Here is a 7945-nt window from a genome sequence, read left to right as displayed (position 1 = left end):
TGAACCAGCAGATGGAAGCCCTCTCTCTGTCTCTCCCTCTCTCTGTCTGTAACTCTACCTCTCAAATGAATAAATGAAAAATATTAAAAAAAAGATTTTCTTTGAAAAAGAAAATAAATACAATCAGGCTAATTAAACAACTATTACCTAAATTTAAAAGACATGTATCTTTCTGTCCTACCATGCATTACAGGATTTTTACTCTTCTTGATTACTTTTCCAGTAACATTTCTCTGAATTGCCTGGAGCTTTTACGGCGTAGTTCTTTTTGTTTATGTAGCAGTAAAGCCGAATTCAGGCAAATGTAAGATTCACTTTGCCTTCCAACCCAGCTTTTATTAAGCCCACATCACACTGTCTCCTGTTGTCAGCTCAATAACATTTGGGGACGGAATAGGATTCTGCTTGATGGTAGCAGCAGGCTTCGGCCTTGGAATTGATTCCCAGCTCTGCACGCGTGTCCATCCACTGTGTTCTGCAGGCTTTCCCAGGTACAGCAGCTGTGCACGTGTAGACTGATCATCTCCCTCTGAACTCCGTTAACCTGGAAACTACAGGGAGAGGGCTTGCTGCCTGCTCCCTTCATGTTGATTTTGTAATTGGCCAGATAATATTTTGGCTGCTTCTGCAAAGGCATTTTTCGGATAAGATTAACGTTGAAATCAATGGTCTTTGAGTAAAGCACATTAGCCTTTATGATTTGGGGTGGGCCATATCCAATCAGTTGAAGGATTTAATATAGACTTCTTCATGCAAGAAGGAATATTTAAAAAAAAAAAGATTTACTTATTTGAAAGAGTTACAGAGAGGCAGAGAGAAAGAGAGAGAGAAAGAGAGAGAGAGAGAGAGATCTTCCATCCGCTGGTTCACTCCTCAAATGGCCACAACAACTGGAGCTAAACTGATCCGAAGCCAGGAGCCAGGATCTTCTTCCACGTCTCCTGCATGGGTGCGGGGCCCAAGGACTTGGGCCATCTTCTGGAGTTTTCCCAGGCACATCAGTAGGGAGCTGGATCAGAAGTGGAGCAGCTAGGTCTAGAACTGGCACCCATATGGGTTGCTGGCCCTGCAGGCTGGGGCTTAGCCCACTGCACCACAGTGCCGGCCCCGCCTTGTATTCTGTTTGAATGATGACACTACATTTTTTTTATTATTGCATTTGAATGGATTTTAGTCTTTTTTCAGAGATGCAGCCACTGGAGGTAGGAGCCTATTGTGTATAAGATACTGTGCTCATCTGAAGCTGAAGGTAAACTCACAGGTGCTGAGGGGAACGGGAATGTCCTCTGTGCTGTTACTCTCACCCGCGGAACTTCACAGACCTGCATAATGCCAGCACCCAGGACATCTGGGGAACGTGTAAACATGCCTCATGATCTCCCAGCTGACTTCCTGGTGTACCTCAAGTCCCTCCTGCGTTGGCTGTATCTTCAGTTTGGCACCGGTGATGGTTCCTGCACGGATCTGTCCTCACTGAATTGGAGAATAAATGACACCGTGACATAAAGTGACGCAGGGAGAGGCAGCTTCGGTCCTTTTCCTGTCGAGGAAAACATCTCTGCACAAACTAATAGAGATGAAGGCATCAGCAAGATTGGGTCACCTGGGCCGTGCTCCTTTATAGCACTTTGCAGAGAGTGACGGGGAAATTCTAAGGGGAAATGAAGATGCTCAGCCTGATCAGGCCACGGTAAGCAGCCGGGTCCCCATGTTGTTGTACCCGGATGTCCGGCAGTGGTGGTGCCAATTATACTGCTCAGTGCTTGGCAGCTAGCATTCCCCTCTCTTCCCCACCCCCTCCTGCCCTTCCTGCCTCCCTCCCGCTTCTCTCTCTCTCTCCCTCTCTCTCCCTCCCTCCTCTCCTCTTTCACCTACACATTCTTCCCGTTTTCCACACTCTCCCACTCTGCTTCGTAAGGCAGGCATGAGCTGTCCTCAGAAAGAACCCTCAGTATCTTGGGAAGCCTCTGTCTTAGGTGAGGCTTCTAGATGGTCTCCAGATAAAGGGAGGCCCCTGTCCTCCCAAAAGGAGGTGGCGACCACATCTGTTAGCCCAGTATCATGGAGTGCAAATATTTTCTTTTCTTTTTTTAGAATTATTTATTTATTTGAAAGTCAGAGTTACATAGAGAAGGAGAGGCAGAGAGAGAGAGAGAGAGAGAGGTCTTCCATCCACTGGTTCACTTCCCAGTTGGCCACAATGGCCGGAGCTGTGACGGTCTGAAGGCAGGAGCCAGGATCTTCTTCCGGGTCTCCCACATGGGTGCAGGGCCTCAAGGACTTGGGCCATCTTCTACTGCTTTCCCAGGCCATAGCAGAGAGCTGGATCAGAAGTGGAGCAGCCGGGACTCGAACCAGCGGCCATATGGGATGCCGGCACTGCAGGTTGGCAGCTTTACCTGTTACGTCACAGCGCCAGCCCCTCAAGTATTTTCAAATGCATCCATTGAAATACATCCCAGATCTCAAGGTGCAACTCGTTCCGTATCAGGCGCTGACTTCAGTGTGACAGACCTGCCAGGGCCGTGAATTGAATGCAGAATAGGAGTGCAGAAGCTCTACTGCATTATAACTGCACCTCGTCAGTAGTTTTCAGTGAAGCCTGCTCTCTTGCTGCAGGGTGAGAATGCCTTAAACAAGGGAGCTTTCTGGCTTTGCTAACATTCTCAGAGTTCATTTATTTTAAAGTCTGACCATTTGTTTTCTTTAGGTATTCTATGGAGGTTACAGAAAACTAACCAATTATACAGTCCTTAAAGTTGCCATTTCTCATGTATTTTTCAAGTTCAAGAGCCTTTGTTACCCCCATACATATGTAGCTCATCTCATTCACCACGGGCAAGAGTTCCAGTAACTGTGATCCTGCAGCATATTGGGGGAAATCAACCCTGGACTGCAGCCAGCAAGTGGGCCCTTGTCCTCTGATGGATTGATGAGTGATCTAATTCTATTTGTTTTTTAAATACTTATTTATTTGAAAGGCAGAGTTAGAGAAAGAGAGAGAGAGAGAATCTTCCATCTACTGATTCACTCCCCAAATGGCCCGGTGGCCAAGGCTGGGTCTGGCTGAAGCCAGGAGCCTGAAACTCCATATGGGTCTCTAATGTGAGTGCTGGGGCCCAAGCACTTGGGCCATCTGTGGTATGGGAGACAGGGGTGGTGGGAGCACCAGTAAAGACCCCGTGCAAACTGGGGCTTGAACACAGGCTACCTCTGAGAGGCAGGAAATGCACCTGAATTTTTTCTCAATGAGGACGAGGAACACTATCCACCCGATTCTGTGATTAGTAACTATGGTCACTTCAGGGATTCTGTTGCTCTGACTGGACACCACAGACTGGGCCATTTATGAAGAACAGAGGTTGGTCTGGCTCCCAGGTCTGGAGGCTGGGCAGGCCCAGAGTGTGCACTGGCGACTGCTCACCAACTGACCTTTTCCCTGTGTCATGGTGGCAGGCATCATGCGGCGAGATGGAGCAAGTCAGAGAGAGAGTTTGCTGTTATTGTAAAGTCCCTCCCTGGAGAGCCCACGGCTCTCTCAGTCCCTGGCTCCCTCAGTCCACGAGCGAATTAAGACGTTCAAGAAGGCAGAATCTCATGGCCCACGCACCTCTCCATGACGCACCTGTCAGACACCATGAACACATGACTTAGGGGACTGTGTGTCCAATGCATGGAATCTGGAGGACACAGTCAAACTGTAGCAGCCAGAGAGGGTCCCCATCACTCTCGCCGAGTCCGCCACGATCCCTCCTCTGGGCCACGGCCTCAGCCTCCTGACGGCTCTCCTCGCTTGCGGGCTCGCCCCCAGCTACCCATCGCTCATCCCCGACTCTCAGGAGGGGGCAGCTTTCTCCTGGCTTCCTTCAAAGCCTACACAGCCTCTGCTCTGTCCTCTCTCTGAGCCCCCTCCTCTCCTTGACTCCGTTCCATCCCCGTTGGCTTCAAGGACCATTCCCTGAGGGCACCAAGCGGCCCTCCTCGGGCCTTTGCCGTGACTGGATTGCCCTTCCACTGACTAACTCTGTGGCTCACTCAACTGCCGCCTTCTAGACTTCACTTAAATCTCACCTTAGTGAGGCTTGCCCTGTCCATTCAGTGTGAAACCTGAAACCCATGCTTCTCCCCATCCCCAAACTCAATTCCCCATGAGTTGCTTTGTTCTCTACGGCACTGGTTACTGGCTGATCTATGAAATAATCTACTTCTTGATTACGTTACTTGCTTGTGCTCTCCCCTCCAAATAGGATGTAGGCACGATTAAGGCAGGAAGTTTTCCTTTCTGTAATCGATGCTGCACTTAAAATTGTCCCAAGCACATCCTCAGTACTCAGTAAGTTGGCTAATGGATAAATGAGTGCCTGAGCGGTGTTCTGCATGTTATCTGGAGTTTCACTAGAAACTGAATTTACTGGGGCCGGCACTGTGGCTCACTTGGTTAATCCTCTGCCTGCGGCGCTGGCATCCCATGTAGGTCCTGGGTTCTAGTCTTGGTTGCTCCTCTTCCAGTCCAGCTCTCTGCTGTGGCACAGGAAAGCAGTGGAGGATGGCCCAAGTGCTTGGCACCTTCCCCTGCATGGGAGACCGGGAGGAAGCACCTGGCTCCTGGCTTCGGATTGGTGTAGCGCCGGCCGTAGTGGCCATTTTGGGGGTGAACCAATGGAAAAAGGAAGACCTTTCTCTCTCTCTCTCTCTCTCTCTCTCTCTCACTGTCTAACTCTATCTGTCAAATAAAAAAACTAAACTAAATTTACTGTATTTTGGCAAAGCCAGTCAAATCTGTTTATTTAGACCAAGTGGCCAGGATGGTTCTGGTCCTGTTTCAGTCACCTACTTCCGTTTTCTGTCAGCTTCTCGCCATTGCCTTTGTCAGCCCCTCTGTTCCAGCTCATGGTTTCGCCTTTGAGTCATTGCAGAACCATTTAAGCTGTCACTGGGTACGGGCACTGTGCAGAGCCTGCCAGGTTACCCAAAGGGAACGAGCTGGAAAAGCTCTTAGGGGGAGGTGCGAAGCCAGCCTACTGGGAAATGGGTGTGGCATATCCACAATGGTTTCATCAGAGTCAAAGCCAACCCTGACTTCGCAGTCTGAAGAGCGGCTGCCTACTCGAGTGAAGGCGACTGTGGAATCTGTGGCAGGTGGGCCAGAAAACAGGACACCGGACAGAGTAGCTCTCCGTTGCTGTCCATCAAGACCCCAGGATTTCAGCCGAGGGGTGGTTCCTGGCTCAAAGGGAGGTTTTAAAATTGGCTGGGGCGGAAGTCGCCCGCGACTCGGGGCAGATGCATTAGGGGCTGATGCGGCCGAGGCTGGAACCCCTGCCTTCTTCTTGTCACAAAACGGTGCGGTAGCCGGGATGCACCCGTCTTTGAACAGCCCGCGACCTCCTGGTTCACTTTTAAAATCCGGCAGTACCAGGTTGAGCCCTTAGCAGCACAGCACGACCTTTTCGTGGGAAAAGCTGAATGGTTGGGGGCAAGTGACCTGACTTTCTGTCTCTTTTCTCCCACGATGAGTTTTCTTTCTTTAATTTTTGTTTTTAATTTAGTCTAAGCTTCCTGGTTTACCCTTATCTACAATAAGGGGCCTGGCCACAGCCCCTGACATTCCATCCGACACGTGCCTACCCTTTCAGGTGCTGGCACGAGGGGGGCTCATCGTCCTGCAGGCAGACGCAGAAGGATGAGGGAGGGGAAGAGTAGCTTCTCCGCAAACAACCACAGGACCGATATGGCCACCACCAATTACGCCTCGCTGTATCTAACAGACGTGGGATGTGTGCATTTATTCTGAGGACCAGCTGAGAGGAGGCCGCACGTGTTCCAGGTCAGAAGTTCCAGGCTCAGAGCAGACGCCTTCAGAGAGCTCATGCCTGAGGGTGAAGTAGAAGCCATCTTCCAAGGATTTTCTGGGGTGGACGGGAGAGGTTTGGGGAAAGGTAGTGGGGTACCAAGAAGCCACTTGCATTCCTTATTGTTGAAAACAATAACGTACTAGTGTAGGCCCAAAGAGGATAAGGAGTTAAAGAATACGAAGGGGCTGCTGTTGTGGTGTAGCGCATAAAGCTGCCTCCTGGGACGACGATGCCAGCATCCCACATGGACAACGGCGGAGTCCCCGTTGCTCCACTTCCCGTCCAGCTCCCTGCTGATGTACTTGGGAAAAGCAACAGAAGATGGCCCAGGAGCTTCGGCCCCTGCCACCCATGTGGGAGACCTAGAAGAAGCTCCTGGCTCCTGGCCTCAGTATGGCCCAGCCTTAGGGCCATTGCAGCCATCTGGGGAGTGAACCAGAGGATGGAAGCTCACTCATTCGCTCTGTCTCTCCCTTTCTTAGTGTAACTTCGACTTTCAAATGAATAAATCTTTTAAAATATATTTTAAAAATTGGCTGGGGCTGCTGAGCATAAAACCAGGTGGACTGGTGGCCTTGGTAGGGGGTGTCTGCTCCGGCTGGCCTGGCCCTGGCGAATGGGGGAAGCTCACACGGGGTCACCGTGGAGACCCGAAGGTGGGTGCCTGTGAGTGGGGATTGGCTTCCATGTGGCTTACCAAATCACACTTGGCCGAGTCCACAGACTCTGTGCAGCAGAGTCTGGCTGCACTGGTGACAGTGACCGCAGAGGCCGTGCTGAGCTCGCTGGTGAAGACGGGAATTTGTGGCAGCGACTCAAGGAATCTGTAAGGAAAAGAGAGGGACTCCATATCCATAGGGGTGGAGGACTCAGTCCTGCGGGTGGTAGACTTGGAGAAAACGGAAACAGCTGCTTTCTCCTCTGGTCTTCGGTTGTCCATCAGAACACATCCGAGTTTTAATTTCTCCTGACAGTAAGATACTTTGAAGATCAGAGTAAAGACTTATAGCGAAAAGACCAGAATTGAAATGGGCTCTATTTCCACTTGAAAGTGGAATTCTTAAAAAAAAATACTGAACTTCAAGAAAGAAATGGCCAGAACAACAAAAAGAAAAAAAAAATAAGGATTGAGTGTCTCATCCCATCATTTCAGGATCAGCATATGGCGTGGGGTTGGTACAAGGGCAGAGGAATTTTGTTAACAGAGCCCGCATCTGGCAGGAGTGGGTGGAGATTTTGTTTGACAGCACATCTGTAGCCTTCCTCCCTTCCTCTCCTCTGTCTTCAGTGGGGTTGGAGAACCAGGCCAATGGCCTTCAGGAACTTTTCCTTGGCTAAACTTTCTGAACCCATTGTGGCTGGATCCCAAAGTCCCTGCACCACTCTCCTAAAGAGGCAGGAGCCGGCTGGTGCCGCGGCTCACTAGGCTAATCCTCCGCCTGTGGCACCGGCACCCTGGGTTCTAGTACCAGTTGGGGCACTGGATTCTGTCCTGGTTGCTCCTCTTCCAGTCCAGTTCTCTGCTGTGGCCCAGGAGTGCAGTGGAGGATGGCTCAAGTGCTTGGGCCCTGCACCCCATGGGAGACCAGGAGAAGCACCTGGCTCCTGGCTTCGGATCAGCGCAGCGCGCCTGCCATAGCGGCCACTTTGGGGGTGAACCAACGGAAGGAAGACCTTTCTCTCTCTCTCTCTCACTATCTAACTCTGCCTGTCAAAAACAACAACAACAACAACAAGAGGCAGGAGCCCCCCAGCAGGGCCGGCTCCATGAGCTGGGGAAGGCACGACTTCTGACGCCTGAGCTCACAGGGGAAAACTTCGCCTTCTTACTCCCGGTGGCTCCCGGGTGGTTGGAAGGAATGCAGGTTTCCTGCAGAGGCCCAGGTCCCCAGAGCAAGGAAAAAGCATCGGGTCGCTTCCCCGGACGATGCTGATGGCACACTCCATTGCCTGCATGTGATGGGCGCTTCTACACTTGGGTCACTATTTGGCCGTCCTCCATCTTCGGCTGTCCCTTCCTCCTCCCCAGGGCTCGCTCAGTCTTCTTGGGGCCGGCATCTAGGTTCTCTGGATGGAACGGAGCTCATAGG

The sequence above is a fragment of the Oryctolagus cuniculus genome, chromosome 18 (assembly GCF_964237555.1).
Source record: "Oryctolagus cuniculus chromosome 18, mOryCun1.1, whole genome shotgun sequence".
Taxonomy (NCBI): Eukaryota; Metazoa; Chordata; class Mammalia; order Lagomorpha; family Leporidae; genus Oryctolagus; species Oryctolagus cuniculus.
The sequence above is the reverse complement of the archived record's forward strand: the minus strand, read 5'-3'. Positions refer to the sequence as shown.